Source organism: Epinephelus fuscoguttatus, linkage group LG6, assembly GCF_011397635.1.
Source record: "Epinephelus fuscoguttatus linkage group LG6, E.fuscoguttatus.final_Chr_v1".
In the NCBI taxonomy this organism is placed as follows: Eukaryota; Metazoa; Chordata; class Actinopteri; order Perciformes; family Serranidae; genus Epinephelus; species Epinephelus fuscoguttatus.
The window spans coordinates 17,067,742-17,085,181 of record NC_064757.1 but is presented as its reverse complement, the minus strand read 5'-3'; the positions used below and the strand labels follow the sequence as shown (position 1 = coordinate 17,085,181).

At 42.9% G+C, this 17,440-nt stretch overlaps 1 long non-coding RNA gene across 1 annotated transcript in view; it reads right to left on the bottom strand.

The window, feature by feature from the left end:
• Positions 1-643: 643 nt before the first annotated feature.
• LOC125890381 (uncharacterized) overlaps positions 644-17,440 on the bottom strand; it is a 190,862-nt gene continuing 174,065 nt past the window's right edge. Inside the window, exon 7 of the long non-coding RNA XR_007449547.1 lies at positions 644-780. This is a non-coding gene — a long non-coding RNA (uncharacterized LOC125890381). The remainder of the gene's footprint in view (positions 781-17,440) is intronic.

The window sequence follows — 17,440 nt, the reverse complement described above, 5'->3', positions numbered from 1 at the left end:
TAAACATTTAAAATCCAATAAAGTAGAAATATTTAACTATTGAAACAGATCTGCTCAGAAAATCTGATGATTGTGTCTTGAAATGTAACAGCACATGAAATGATTTTTGATATAATTTCTTTACCTGAAGCTCAGACTGCTATCTTTACAACATGATGGTGAGGACAGCTGGACTCAGAGAGGGGCGGGCTGCAGGCGGGAGGATCCGGATGCTGTGTTTGTGTACAGTATGAAATCCTGTGGTGGGATTGCATCTGTGGTAGCTGGCGGAACAAAGGTCTGAATGAGGAGAAATGGGCACCAGGGGGAAATGGAAAGCAGCTTTAGAGGAGGGAGGCATGCAAGCACGTGCGCAGGCTGTTTACATTGGGCTGGGACGCTACACGCCGATGCATTCCAGCGCTCACGGTGGGCTCACCAGATCCGGATCCATGTTTTCACGCTTGACTTTTCATTACCTAAATGTGTGCATATGTGTGTGTCTCAGGATTCTGCTGCTCTCTCATGATATGTAAGAGCACAAAGCTCTGCAGCTTCTAAGCAGGGAATATTTATGAATCCAGTGTCTCAGCTTCCACCTCCTTACAGCGAGTGTTTCTTTGTTTTCAGGCCATTATCATACACCTCTGCATGTCTGTCATCTGCCTCTGGTTGTTGGGGATTTGACAGGTAAAGCAGCCTGCTGCAGGGGTCACATGCATCCCAGATCCCTCCTCTGTCTCTTAACAGTTAACACGGCTCTTGTCCTCCCCTCAGCAGGCAGAGGGTCCGCCGTCTTTTCTGCAATCAAAATTCACAAGAAAATGGAATCCTTTATATGCAAAACAAACAATGCGGAGGAAATAAAACATTCAGGCGAGCTGTCAGGTCCTTTCAAGAATCAATACGAGGCCTTTTCATCTGCGTCCCAACCTCTTCCTGGTAATTATCCGTCATATTTTATGCCCCCCTCTATGCCTGCTTACACACAAACATATAATGTACCACACACATGCACATTAACACACACACACACACACACACACACAATTTGCAATTCTTTCAAACACACACATGCAGAATCGCATGCAAACATATACAATAAATATACATTTGCATAAATCCTTGTTAATATTTACTAGGAATTGTTGTTTTTGTAATTATAATACAATGCTAATTAGCTCATGCTAATTTTTTAGTTCAGTTCAGTATGAACCACTATCTGTTGAAACTCACCACTGATTTCTCACAGGTACCTCCAGTGCTTTTATACATACACAGTATATACTGTATATACAGTGAGGGAGCAGAGGGAGAGAGAGCGAGCAGTGTCCAGTCAGACGCCTTGATCAGGATTAAAGTGTTGTCAGTGACAGAGTGACATGCCCTTGAACAGAATCACCCTTAAAGTGTCCTGTCATCACATTCCTGCCTCCCATTATTAGGGCCAGGGGGGCCTCTGGGACGACAGAGAGTGATTGGGCAAAGCCTTCCCTCTCCTAACCAGGCTCGAGCCCCCCGTGATACCAGACAAAAGATAAAAAGCAGAGAGAATAGATGAGGTCTTATTGGTCCCATGGCGGAGATGGTTATGAAACTGTGAGCTGAGTGGAATACCTGAGCGGTTGCTGTGTGAAAAGACGAAAGTGACCAACCAGCAGTGGAGAGTTTAAGCCTCCACATATGATGTGCACCCACTGGCAAATATTAAACTACTGCCAAGGCTGTTTTCACCTGTCTGACCACGGGAGACTCTGGATGAAAGGCTACAACCAGCAAGAGAGGGGTCATGTGACCGTAGCCGAACTAGCACTGCAGCGAGCTAATCTGCTGGCATGTTTTTTACTGCCAGCTGAGCAAAAGCAAAATTATCTAAACACCACACTGACTGTGGGCTTGACAGTCTTCTTGGAAACGTTACAATGGGCACAATTCAGTAAGAACTGATCATTACAAGTAAGTCTGAACTGTTTTTAAATTGGTTCCTCTGCTGTTCCTCTCTTTAAACTCTGAACAGAGTTGGCGATGCTTTCAAAATGTTTCTTTTCCTAAACCTAACCACAGTAACTTTACTTGTCTAAACCTAACCTTTGTATCATTAATTATGTAATTGTATATAAGGATGTCATTCGTAGGACGCTAATTCGTAGGATATCATACAAACTGTCAAGCCTGCATTATCGTAGAATATCATATGAACTGTTCTATGAGGATACGCTGAACTAAGCAACATCTAGAACTCACCCTGCATTCTGTTAGATTTTGATTTTACATTTTTGCATTGCTCGTTTTGTTTTTGCATCCGTCACATCATGACCCTTGTCTTGCAAGTTGTAGTCTCCCATTACTACTTTTCTGCTACATAAAAAAAAGACTTGTGCAAAATATTTAAGAAGAATTACACACATTTTTCTTTGAAGAGACAAACTGTGAACAAAGAAGAAAAACTCTGCCTTTCTTTCTTCTCTTTTTAAGCTTGATTTTCAGTGCTGGAACAGAAAATCTGGCCAATGAGAGTCCTCTGAGACAGAAAGGCCGTGTGGTAGTGCGTATGGGTCTGGGAGGGTGTGATGGAAGGGCTCTAATGAGGCATAGCAGAGAATGAAATATTAAAGTTTCTAATTAAATAGAGAGACCTCTTCCACTCTCGTCAAGGTTGTTTGGACCATTATCTCTGCCATGTGATCAGCAGTGACCCGATCCGTTTAGGAGTTCCCTTGTGCTGGAACTGACAGCGCGCGCACACACACACACACACACGGTCAGTACAGGCACATATACTGTATGTACACACACACACACACACACACACACACACACACACCTATCACAAATCTCCATCAAGCTGCTGGAGAGATATCTCCCAGTTTGATGCCTTTCAGACTGTCTATACTTTACTACTGACAGTCAAGTGTGGAGTTGGAGCCACTCTTATGATTCTTATTTATTGAAAGAAAAAGAAAAAAGTTTCTGGAGCAAGGGACTGCTGCTCTCCTTGACATTCAGACCTGCTGTTTTCTGAAGGTGAAATCTGCATTTGGGACACAAATACAGAAAAAGAAGAATAAGGAGCGACAGAGTGCCCTGTAAGACAGACAGACACAGGACACAGGAAGAGAGAGAGAGAAAGAAAGGAGGAAGGAAGGAAAGAAAGAAAGAATAGATGCTTTCAGGTTCTGTGGATTGAAGTTTGTGGTGTGTAGAGGTGAAGCAACACTCCATCCAAAAACTCTCCTCTGCTGTGGAGCATGAATGTGTGAGCAGCTTGTTTTCTCAGACCCAGTGAAAATGTAAAAAGACCTTGCTCTTTACAAGCACTGAGGCCTGGGACAAAGAGACCTGGGGCCTGCATACTGCTGTATATTAAGCAGACAGCCATTGTGTGTGGAATAACTACCATCCTTGCTTGAATTTTAATCATACTGTTTTATTAAGCTCGCTGGGATTTTTCCTTGACATAGTTTTAATGATTTGTCCAGCATGCTGGGCCTTCTGTAACCACATTCTGACACTGCAGGTCAAGTCACAGCATAAAGGAATATATTTCTCATACAAAATATATTTGATTTATCCCTTTATTGGCATTTTTTATCCTTCGCTGCATATCGTATAGATTTTTCTGTAAGAGTTAGGGTCAAGCCCGTCATTATTTCATTCTACCTACACATGCTAATCTATTCATCCAAAGATGAGTTCTGATTTAAAAGACATGACAATTGACCTTACAATACTGTGTAATATCTAGGTTATATAATCGGACTGCATTTATATTGCACTTTTCTACCTATGCTTTTTTAACAGATGGAGAGCTTTACAGTTTTGCCTCTCATCACACACACACACACACACACACACACACACACACACACACACACACACACACACACACACACACTCACAAAGTGCTACCCCACACATTGGGAGTGTCTTGCACAATTCACCTGCACTCTGTAAATACATTAGTTATACTATGAGAGATTTATACTATGCTTTTCACCTTTGTAACTTTTGACTACATACACTGCAACATAAGCGCCCAACAGCACGGACACAACTGGTCTGGTCTGAAAAATGAACAGGATCCTGAAAACAGGGACAAAAAAAAATCCTCTTTTAAAGTAATAGTGTGTAAGACTTAGGGGGATTTGGTGACATCTAGCAGTGACAATTGCAGCCAGCTGAAACTTCTCCTAGTTAGAGTTCCTTCAGTGTTCATTGTTCAGGAGGTTTTAACCAGGAGCTGAATTATTTGCAGAAGTCGCTTCGTCTCCAAATCAAATGGACCAGGTGTTTAAAACCAGTAAAAACACTGAATAAAGTAATTTTATGTTACAAATGATTGTTTCTTCATTAACAGCCCACCTGCCCCGCACTTGCCAATGAGTCCTCACCTTTTTTTAAACTTGTGAAAACTAAAAAAATAAAATAAAATAGAATAAAAAATAGAAATTAAAAAGATCTGTATTTTTATAATGCTCCCATCACAGGGAGGCTGCTAACCATGGTAGCCAACATGGAAATACGAAACTGTGAAAATGCAAATGGCCCTATCTAGAGCCAGTGTTTGGTTTGTCCAGTCTGGGCTACTGTAGAAACATGGTGGTGCAACGTGTACTGTATAAGGACCCGCTCCCTATGTAGATTTAAACAGCTCATTCTAAGGTAACAAAAAACAACAATCTTTATTTTCAGGAGATCATACGCTAAAGAAAACATACTTATTATGTTATATTCAATTTCTGCCAATATATCCCCCTAAATCCTACACACTGAACCTTTAATACTACCAGTAATATCTATTTTTTAAAGCTCCAGCTCACTGCAACCGTTCGTACCTATAAGAGCAGCACTGTTCATCACTTGAAGTTAAAGTCATTGTAAAACAGCTACTGTAAAAGTAATTCTCATATATGTATCACATAAAAAATGTTGCACTACCGGTCTAACATGGACGGCTACTGGCTGCTCCAACTTCTGATATCTTTGTTTATTTTTTCTTGGCTGGAAAAAGTCTTTCCATGACACTTGGACTGACTTTGAAGACGTATGTGGTTTTAGAGGCCATAAAACAGAAGAACAGTGCTGAAACAGACTGGACCAAACATCCATCTTGGCTCCTCTGCCTGTTAGATGTCAGTTCGGGTTGATCGTGGCTGTAATAACGACACAAGTGGAGTCTCAAACTACAAAAAAAAAAAAAAAACAACTTCATTTTTTTCCCCCAGCAAAATATTGCAAAATTCACATGGGAGAAAAAGAAACTACTTTGAAGTGTTTTTATCTGGCTTTTTGTCTGCCTATGTACCTGCCTTTCAGTACACCCATCTGCCCTTTCATCCTTCCTTTCATTCATAAATTGCCGACTCCAGCCAGAGTCTTTCTTCCCATTCACAAAGTGGCATGAAGCAAACAAATCAGATCAGATTTAAACAGAACCGTCCACACACACACACACACACACACGCACACGCACACGCACACGCACACGCACACACACACGCAATCACTCCAAGTCTCTTTCCAGTGAACTGTCTTGATTCTGGTGGTACAAAGCAACATCAAGCACACTGTGCTGAGCAGCGGCTGCCTCTGAGCACATCAGCTCTGATGGCACGCATGGATATAATGTGTTAAGCTCCTGTTGCTTTCTGACTCCATGCTCCTAACTTCACTTCCTCCTCCTGCCCTGGTCTGTTCTCCCTCTGGAGACTTCAGCCTGATTGGATTCTGAGAGAGAGATCGAACACAGAGGTCAAAGAGAGCCTCGAGGACGGTCCTCATTCGTGTGTGTGTGTGTGTGTGTGTGTGTATGTGTGTGTGCTGACACAAGCCTCTGGTCATTCATGTGCACTTTGACAAGGAAAAGTATCTTATGAACTACAAACCTCATTGTAGGTTATATTGAAATTTATTGACATATAACTATCAGCAGCGTAATGAGCTCAGATCACATGCGTGCATGTTCATTATTAACCTTTCGTTTACAGTGTATCATTGAGGCGATTTATCACTACACCACTGCCTTATTAATCATACTATATGGGACATCGGGACACGTTTTTTGCTGACTTGAATCACGCTGTGTCCCTCCAATTTTGCAGCTCTATAGGAACATGCAGTACAATACTAATAGAGGCTGCTGTGCCTGGGTTAAACCCACGCTCAGCCATATAAGCACCGTGAAGTCAATTAATTTCTGGCTGCTTAATGACTTGAAACCTCGGTGGTGCAGACACCCCGCCCCTCGCCCACATCTCCAGATTGATTGAGTGGATTTCTTGGACATGGTGCAGAATCCACAGATATGCTGTGAGGAATGATCACATTCAATTTCCCTATTACTGCGAGTTAAAATGCCATCAGGATCCTGTACCTGCACTTCAGAAAAAACATTGGCAGAATTAATATATTTATGTCAAAAAGGTGAATTTCCAATAGGTCTTTTTACTGCAGAGAGAACCAACCGTTGTGCATATGACAGAAGCTTTAGGATGTGTTTGCCATAACCTATAAACTATAATGCACATGACATGCAGGCATAATGTGAAGGTCACTATGTACTCTGTGTACATATGACATGTGTGCACACTGGACTTTTTTTTTTTTTACTCTGGATATCATCATTCTAACTGCACGATGCAAGGAGGCGAATAATTACGTCACTCAGAAAACCATCAGTCCTCCACGCTTGGGTCACTTCCTTGTCCTCCCTCCCTCCCTCCTCTCCTTTTCTGCTGCCCCTTCACCACATAAATGTCTCCTTGACGGGGTGGAAAACTGCCCCTCTGCAAACTGTCTGCTTGTTTATTTCCTATGATTCCTGAGAGAAGCAAAAATGCACTGATCACTATCCCTGCTGTTCAAGGCTACCTGAAGGTTCTTGTCCTCTCAGAGTTCCCTGGGCAGGGGAGGACGGAGGGAGGAGGGGAAAGACAGGGGAGAAAGAGAGATCGAAAAAGATGGGGGGAGAGGGAGAGGGAAAGAGAGATAAGGGAGATGTTGGGAGAGGTTGTAAGTGAATGAAAGTGTGTGGGTGAGGGAAGGTGGGGTGGGCAAGCCGTGAAATTGCTCCCAACACTGGCGACACTGCTGTGCACACTGCTTCCACCAAGGCCTCAGCCAGTCTCTTGCAATAGGAACCCCTCCTCTGCCACCACCACCCCCCCTACAAACCCTCAGCTCCCAAACCCCAGACCCCCTCCTGTCTGTCTTTTTTTTTTTTTTTTCAGGTCTGTTGCACACGGGGCGGAAAAGATCATATTTATCACCTGTCAGCATTTGGCAGCCCTGAGTTACGCGACGCAGGACAGCATAAAATTATCATACACAGGCATGAAATTACAAAACCGCCCGGGGACCCCACAACAAAATTATTTCATTTTTTCCCCCCCAAAAAAAGGATGGAGGGTGTTTGGTTGTGAGGTGAGGGGGTGACAGGTGAGAAGTGGGGGTGACAGACGGAGGGAGTGCAGCAGAGAGATGTGGGAAGCGATAGTGATAGAAAGAAAACTCCAAGAGGACATTTTGGGAAACTGTCCTTCACACTCAATGTGTGATAAAAATAAAGGCTGGCTCAGGCTCAGTGGTGGTGACGCCGCCACCTTTGGTCAAAACAAACTTCTGTGGGGGGTCAAATATCCATCTGCTGCTCACTTTTGTTGTACATCAACAGTCTTTTCCCACTTTTTTTTCCACATCACTGCATAGATACAGAGAGGCATTGCTAAAATTAAATCATAAAAGTCATATTAGTTGTAGACCTCTAAATGTTTTGTGTAAGGAGGAGTATGTATTTAACTTAAAGTATATGCTCCATGCACAGAAAGTGATATAAATAAAGTATATTTCATAGCATTTAGATGGAGGAGCAACAGGCGGTTGGTTTGGGGAGCAAGATATCCAGATGGTGCTTTTAGTTTTACCCTGAGAAATACCAAGTTTCATAGTTTGAGTGCACAGTTTATGAGTCCAGGTTCTTTAAAAACAAATTCAGAAACTGATGAGTGCGTGTTTCTGTTTTACCTTCTGAAAGGGCATTTAAAGTGACCCTTTTCACCTACCTTTTGAAAGTCTGTTTTCTTGGCACCTTAGTCCATCTATTGTGTGTGTAAGTGTGTGTGTGAGTGTGTGTGTGTGTGTGTAGGATTGGATGGCATTGACAGAGGGAGAGGTGGCTTTACATAGGTCCTCCATAATGCTGTGGGTATACTAAATGCTTCATTAACGCCACACACAGGAAATGGAGGGTCAATATTTATAGACCCTGTGCAGAGCACTATGTAGATACGGGATCTATTGGCTTGCATTCTAGGGAGGGGAATCAAATTAAGTCAACGAGGGACTGGAGTTTTTCTCTCTGTCTCTCTTCCTCTATGAGACGGTCAATTTCCCAACGATCGCCGGTGGTGGCCGAACGCCACAAGGCTTGACCCCAAAATGTGTGGAGAGGAGGGAGAGCTGCGCTGCTGCAGAAGTCAGCGAAGGTGGCACTGAACATAACTCTTTAAGGAATTACGAGAGATAAAATGTGATAAACAAATGAGAGTTACCTTCGTTCTCTCAGGTCTCTTCCTATTTACTCTACTCTGTGGTATCAGTGTGTTTTAAATTATACCACATTAAGCCAAAATTTTCATTTTAGATAAAAAACTTTTAACATGAGCAGATCAAAGAAAAGAAAATAACTCTCAGACTTTTGCTCCTCCAGGGTGAAAAATGTGCAAGGTAAATAGCTTTGGTAGAAGAAGTAGAGAAGGTGAGACTATGTTACATTAGCACAAAGAGAGGGATGAGGAAAAAGAGGAGGGAAGAGAGAGAGCTAGGGAGTGTATGTTTGAGGGAAAGAGAGAGAGAAAGGAGGGAAGATATTGCCATAATTCCTGTGTGTCGGCATGGCTGTTAGGAGCTCAGGTGGTTGAGCGTTTGCCCCGGCCAGGCCTCATCAACGTGAAGGGCGATCTCATCCTTTCTGCATCTCTCCTCTCCTCGGCTTGATTAATTGGGTTCCAAATACGCCAGCGGAATACGTAATGCGCCCCTCACAACAGCGCCCCCTCCCCACCTGAACAGCCACCCCCCCTCCCCTCCCCACCACTGACGCCCTTCCTCCCCCCTCCACCTGCCTCCCAACCTCATTGCTCTCCTGCTCTTCTTCCCACCCACCCCTCCTCCTCATCCTCCTCCTCCTCCTCCTCTCTGTCTCACCTCCGTCTCCCACCCTCTCCTCATCTCAGACCCTCTCTCATTCTCATTCCTCGCTACCTCTCTCCATCTCTGTGTGCGCTGGCAATCTCCAAAACACATTAGCATACACTTGGTATTCTGGGCAGGCGAGGGTGGGGTGGGGGGTGGGGGGGTGGGGGGTGGGGATGGGAATGAAGAAATATGAAAAACAATTTAACAATAATAATGACGCTGATGATAAAATTAATTATGCCCAGGGATGGCGGATGAGAAAAAAGAGAAGGAGGCCTCAGCAGCAGTCGCTCACTTAATTTGATTCCCAGACGCTGGCGGATATCAGGTGCCATTTGACAAGCAGACACAATGAGTGTGTACTGCAAAATCTCTACGTGGCTATGTGTGTGTGTGTGTGTGTGAGATGCATGTGTAAGCGCCTGCATGTTATCCTCAACAAAGGTGCTGTTACAAGCGTCTCAGACAACACATGGGGTAGTTCTTTTCTTTTTCACAGTATGTGTTTGTAGTGACACTGTGTATGACGGCACACCCTGCAGACAACACAGCAAACGTACATGTGGGCATGCATACATGCCAGCCCACCCACATCTCTGCCTGCACACTCCTGCTTGAGAAAAAGGGCTGAGAAACAGAAAAACACACTCTGCTTTTTCAACTGCAAACCACATCAGTAGCCCGCACTGGCACGCAACTCTGCAAACATGTTGACGCGAGTGATGTCGCCTCCATCTTACCAAATGTAGATTTTCCACAACTTGTTTTTATTTCCTTAGTCTTATGAAACATGCAGCCTCTCCCCAGGGACTGTGATTGACACATACAGGCTTTAGGGATAGGAGTCAAGCATGACTGGCTCTCTTGGGGGGGTTAACATTTTAGAGTATTTTTCCTCCATAACTACTGCTGTAGTGATGTCTTTCTGTAGCAAAGCTGTCTGGCGCTGCTATAGTAACTCATCTCATTAGGATAAACGGTGAGATCATCCTGGGTGGGGTCTGTTTCAATCTTCCCTGCATCTCATGTTGCATTATCACGCCTGTCATCATGCATGTGCCACGCTGTGTCCCTTTTGTGTTATTTACACCACGGCTTAGCACTTGCAGTTTTCCCCTTTATTAATTCCAAAATTGCACAGTGTTGGAGCAGAGTAATAAAATCATCCTTATCTTGCTTATCTGGAGAATCTTTAAGGTTTAGGTTTTCACTTTCCGTCTTCCTCTGTGGGTATCTTTAGGTTGGTGTGAGAGAGAAGAAAGATGAGGGTGGGAGGAGGAGGAGGAGGAGAGGGGCTTGATAGAAGTGAAAGGGGGCAGAGACCGGTGGCTGCATTGATTTAATTTGCGGAGGTTTGCACGACGGCAAGGCATTCCTTTTAACGATCACTAAATTGTTTTCTGACAGAACCCCACCAAGCAATTTCTCCCCCCCCCCACCCCGACATTTGATTTACATATGATCTTTAAACACCGCCGAGGCTGTGCTAGCTATTTGGTTATCATTCAAATCACTCTCCTCCGTGTCACACTCCAGGATAGGTCACTCTCCTCACGCCGGCTCCTGAGACGAGACGGCGAAGAGGGAGGCGAGAGGGAAAAAGAGGAATGTATAACTAATGAAATAAATTGATTAAGGGGCGAAATCAATTGGTTTGCAGGCCGCAATGAAGATCTAGTGCTTAATTTAGCATGGACCCTGCAAGCCAGGGCATTAGCAGCAGAAAGGGAACTGAAAATCTAATTGGTGCTAAATGAAGTAGTGTACAGTAATGGGCACAGGGACACTGAGAGGGGTTCCCATCTTTTCCCTTTTTCCAAGCTCCAATCACCACCCTCATTGAATGCACTCAAAGCACACCTCAACTTTGATTCTCCCTAATGCATTTAATAAGCCTAGTTTATTGGAATGTAAGTAAAAGACAGAGAGGGAGAACATTTGCATGCCTTTGAAGAATAAAAGAAGAGTACTCTTTAACCTGAGAAGTAAAAAATCTCTGAATTTTGAGCATGTTGATGGAAAGTAATGATTGCAGTGGATTTTTTTTTCTTTCGGTGTACGTATAAAATATCTTGACAGAGGTGGATAGATGAAATCTGAATGCTTTTCTGAGGTCAACCCAAACCGATGATTTCATTTCCTTCCACAGAATTGCACGACACATGCAACATGCTTCTGCCTATCCGCTGTGTTGCTGTAATTGACAGAGGTGTGCAACAATTTCTCATACTGTGTTGCTTTACAAAAGATCCATTTATAATGTCGTTTTGACTGCTTGTACAACGAAGCTGCGGAAAGGTTAAGCTAAGTTTAAGCCAATTAGAATCCCGCTGAGGATGACGGGGTCCTCCTGCACATTGGCACAATTAAGGCTGATCTTTAAGATGAGACGCACTGCCAGGCAAACCTCTCCCCGTCAGAACGGAGTAGCTGTAAAGCACGGCGACAAAATGACATTATCTCTCTGCTTGTTCTACACCCCGACTAATGTAAAGTGAGGTTCTGACATTAAGAGGAGTCATCTTAAATGTGCAGCTGCATATTTCCAGAGAGGCCTGTTTCATGTTGACTCTTCCCATTTATTTGAAATGTTAGCACTGAGAGGAAAAAAAGTACAAATACACAAACTGGATATGATACTTTTCTTCTTCAGCATTTTCAAGTAAAACTGACAAATTTGTGACCGAGTGATGGGGGCGGGCTGCGTCAATAAAATTCATAGGTGCTGAAGAAATGGGCATTGATTTTTCTCCCCGTTTCTCTGTCTTTTATGAATGTGTTCCACCTTTCCTTACCTTCCCTGGACTGCTTTTTACAAGACAGGTTTTAGTGAGTCGCCATAAAAGCAATGAGGAGCTACTTAAGTGCACAACAGGGACAGACCCCTGTAAAGATCATCAACAACCTTCACTTCCTTCAGAGGGGAAGAGTGCGGTGGAGGAGGACATAGGAATGTGAAAGATAGTAAATAAAAATGAAAGTAATTGTGAAAAAGCAGTTTTCTAAATCCCACTTTTTAGTACCTCAGTCATGTTAAGCAGCTGGAGCGATGGGGAGAGTTTCCGCATGGTTTTATTCACACATAGAGGCAATAAACCACCTGGATGTTATCTAAAGCAGACCACATGCAGCCTGATTAAACCGGGTGGAGTTTGTTTCCATCTTTTTTGATTACAAATGCAGTTGTAACTTGTGTGAATTGCTTTCCCTTTATAGCCGGGCAGTCTTTTCTGGTTGCTGTTTTCCAGAAATGGCTTTTCCATCCAGATGTCTGCAGAGAAAGCAAATAATCATAGATCTGGTGCTGCGCGTGGTTCTGCTCTCAATCCATCAGTCACCTAATAAACATTTTAATTCTTTACCTTTAATTGATTTTGGTGTTTGGAAGGCATGTCTCTGCTTTCAATAGCGTGCAGCTTGTTCATCAGCTCTGTGTGTGAATTATTGCCGAAGGAGACCAGAGATCTGGACTGCAGGACGTATTTGAACAATTATGCACTCAGTCACTCTCGACAGTAACCAAGAAGGGAAGGTATCGGACATGCAGTCATGCTCATGCACTGTAATTGTGATTTTGATAAATAATGGATTGGAGTGCCTGTCATCTAAGGGATTTGTGCCGCTGGTTTTAATGTCTTTAAAACATATATGTATTTATAGGGATAAAATAATGAATGATGTAGAGGAATATGTCAAGCTATCAAGATGGAGAGAGAAAGGGAGAGAGAGGGAGGGATGCTATTGCGAGTGACTCAGAGTAGGAGAGTTATCAAAGTGGCTCTATGCATGTGAATGAGTCTATTGATCGCGAGGCGGATCGATGCTGTATTTATAACACAGGGGAAGGCTGAATCAATGCATACTTAATGTGTAAAGAGGCGGGGATGCTGGGGCAGGGGTGCAGGACGAGGGCAGGAGGTGGGAGGAGACGAGGGGGTGTGTGAGGATGGAGAGGTGGAGGCTTGTTAAATAACCGGCGTTTACAGTTTTCTGTTTACTCAGCACTATAGCGCGGGAGCTGTGTGTTGGGAATGTTTTAGTGCATGAGGTTAGGTGTCCCTCACATCAAAGCCTGTTATTCTGATTAGCTGTCAATCAAAACTCCATGTGGTGATCCATGCATGTGCCCTCGAAGCGACAGTTCATCTGAAACCTTTACAGCAGCATATGATGCAAACTGGAAAATCCTTCGGAAATGAAAAAAAAAAAAAAAGTCTTTCTCTTTACACCCCGTTCACAAAACTGCACACTGGCACTCACACAGCAGCTGTAATGGTAGTCCATGTTGGAGGAGGCTCTCAAGGAAGGCCTCCAGACTCCCCTCTCCACATGTTGGTACCATATAAAACAATTAGCATTTTAATTGTTTCGTGTTTTCTTTCATTTGTTCCTCTTTGTTTTCTCTCCTGCTGCATGGGTGTATGCCTGTAAGGGTGCATAATTACAATAATATCCTCTGGTTTGGAAAACATTTCCTTTAAATGAATCACTAAGTTTCTTTTTAATCAATTTGTATTATCTGATCGTATAATTTCGGCTCTGAAGAACTGACTGTGCAATGTAAATAAACAGAGGAATCTAGAAAATAAAACTACATGTACAGTGCATGTTGTTGGAAAAACACACACTTAAATAGACTTAATATAACCTCACTTAACGTGTGAAACACAGGCCAAATTCCAACTTCAGCTCATGTCTCTGATAAGACAGGAAGTGACGAATGCTTTCCCCGCAGTCACATCACATGTTGACGGCCGGAGTGGAGCTCAAGCATCGTGTCGTGTCGAGGTTCTTCCGTTCAAAGTGCTCCCAGAGAACACATAACATTTTACTGCTTTCTCCTGGCTGGGAAATTTTTTGGTAAGAATACTCCTGTGGGTCTGATTTGGTTTTTGACTTTTATAGCATCCTACTGAAGACTGGAGGAGCGGACTCGCTCACTGCCTGTCATAAACACACATGCAGGTGCACGCACACATGTAGGTGTGTGTGAACATACACATACAAGCTGATATTTATAGTAGGAAAGGACTATATGGACTGTTTCCTATACCTTTGTCTGAAATGTCATCTTTACTATCAGCAGAAGGATACCACCAGTGTTAAAGGCTGTTATGCTCCCTACAGTGGCCATGACCTGAGGCGGCAAAGTCATTAAACCAGCCATGCGTCCTGGCTAATTAAAGGTTAAGTCAATACAACAAAGAGGCCTTGAAGCTAACAAACAACAGCTAACAGCTAGTGTTGCATAGAAGGGTTAAGACAACACATATGACCAACATAAACAGTATTTGGTGTTATTGCTAATCATAAAACGATATGACTCTGGCCTTGACCCATTCCACAATGTACATCCAACACAACCAGTGCTGTTAAGGATAACATGAGGTGTGTTTCAGTTTGACCTGGCAACAGAGAGCCGCCTTGAGAAGTCGTCACAGCCGCGTTGTTAAAGGGCTCTGGCCGAGGTAAGCAGTCTGGCCATCCAGCAGGTGCTCGGCTGGAGGACTGTTTCCCAGAGATTTATGTCCCTGAAAAACCCCACAGAGAGGGTTCATGGAAAACTCACAGAGGTCAGGGAGCTGATTCAATTTCAGCTCGGAGTTAATTTTTATTTCCATGTGGACCTGATCAAATTCTGCAAGAAAGAAGGAAGCAGACATTTTAGAATCGTTATGGATTCAGCTTTAAAGTTCTTATCGGGGTGTGAAATGTTGTATTATGCACACAGCACACTTATGTTTAGCAAAAGAGGTGGTAACAAGAGACACAAACAATCTGACACTGATTAATACAATTTTCTCTGAATGGTATACACAGTCATTTAGAATTAAAGGAATAGTTTGGGGTAATATTTTTGCTTTCTTGTAAAGTAAATGTGAAGCTACAGCCAGCTAAGCTTAGCATAAAGACTTAGCACAGACAGAGGAGTGTCCACTGCTCCAATGGCCAAAAATTCCCTTTTAGTCCAAAAAATGTCCCACTGGACCAAAAGCCGGACAGCTCGTTGTCCCCAAAACAAACAGCCATTGCTCCACAATCCCATTACTCCAAATATATACACTCCCTGCAGTAAGACAACCCAGCTGGCAGAAAAAATGTTTGCATGGTATGTTTCTGGATACTTCACATTTGCCAACAATGCTGTGGTGAATGTGTAATAAAATTAAGGCACAGAAACCACTTGATTATGGTAACTAATAGATCATGTTTTGGTGGCATAAAAGTTGCTAAAAAAAGTGGGGATGGCTCGGTGAAAAACACCCAGGTTTAGTGGTTCAACCACTGCTGGGAAACGCCACAAAGTGCAGTAAAAGCATAAGGATCGGTGGCTCACATGTCTCTAGGATACGCCGCAAGTGGTTGGTAAAAACACCTGGGATAAGTGGCTGAAATGCCACTAGGAAATGCTGTGAAGGGTTGGTAAAAACACCCAGGATCAGTGGCATTGGTGTGTATTTTTGGAGGAACAGGACTTTGGAACGATGGGCGTTTGTTTTTGGAATAACAGGCTGTTGGAGAAATGAGCTTTCAGTCCAATGGGACTTTTTTTTTTGGACTAATGGAGCTTCAAAAATTTGGTAAAAAGGTCACAAAATGTGAACTAATCTGAACTACTAACCTTTAAGTTTTGCTCTAAATCTAATTTGGGTAAATAGGCCACAGCCACTGTGTTACAGTTTGGGACACTCTTCTCTATTACAGACCCACTTTTCATTGGAAAGTTTAAAAACGGCGGTGTATTTTTCAGAAACATCTTACATACAGCACAGTGGCAAATACTGTAAAATAATATTACCATAGTAAAGAACTGGAGAATAGTCATAAGTTTCAGAAGAGGAGGAAATGTAACTATACCGTAAATATGTTCCAAAAAAAGAGCAGTGCTGCATATATGCGCTTGTCTGACGGGCCTCTGGCCTTGACTTCCAGACTCAGTTCTGGACGTATGCTTTTTATAGCTTTCCCCCCATTTGAAACTCACATCTAAAAAGCAAACATTTCTCTCTCTCTCTGTTCATGCGCACCATCCAGGGCCCTGGTCTCCTGCACATGTTGGCACAGCTCCAACGCCAGCATCTGCTTTCTGCGTCCTGAGCCCCATCCAGCACCAGGAATCCCTCCTCTGGATGGAATGTTTCTGTTCACGGGAAAAATAGCTCCCTCACAAACTCTGCACTGGTATTCAGACTGTGTACAGCCCGAGACGCTGTAAGCTGTTCATAATGATAAGACCTTTCACAACAAGGAGGGCTTTCGCACACTCAGCTGAATGTGAATTGGCAGGTTCAATAGGCCATTAGTGCAACGCGGAGGAAAAAAGCAGCACAAAACATGACATAAAAAGTCATAACAACTCAATAATGCTCCCTGCTATCATGATACAGTACACGCAGCTGATGCTGACTGAAGGTAGTGTTTAGGCCTACAGTAAATTACAGTATAACATGTCATGTCCGACATTAAGTACACTCAATATTCATCTACATCAGCATGCCAGGTATCGATACTGTATCCAGGTAGCTACAGTATGTCATGCTACTTCTCACAATAAGCCTTTGAATGTCAAGCAGAGGTAAACTCAAATCAGCATGTGCAGTAAAGCACAAATCTATCCACCCACCTACACACACACACACACACACACACACACACACACGCACACACACAAGGTGTGTGCAACGGGAAACATTACCTCTATAACTCAATTTAGAGTGGGATGTTAAAGTGAATACACAATGTGAAAAATGAGCATGCAGTTACAGTTGAAATATGGATGTGCACAGGTACATATATTTGTCTGCACGCTGAATCATTTAATCTCACCTCTCAGAGACTGGAAAATCCTTTCACGAGTAAATTTATTCTGTGATTAATCCTGGGACAGTAGAAAAATATTATTCATGAATTTTTCAAATGTTCTAAACATTCAATTCAGGGTGAGGAGCGAAACCGCCGAGATATGCTCGGTAGCTGCACTGAGGAATATTCAAATAGACACTTTAACATTAAAGAAAACTGGACCTGCCTCTAATTATGTAAGTCTTAAATCACTGGCATTACCTTTACATGTTAGTGGTGTAATCTACAGGCTGTCTGTAATATGTAGCAAATAGGCAGATAGTTCCCTTTAATCCATCTGTATTAAAAAAATACAAAAGTTAAACGATTTTAATGGGTTATATTTTAGAAAAAAAAGAGAAAACAGCAAGAGCATGGGCTACCAAGATGTGTATTTCTTGCGGAAATAATTATCTGTATAAAG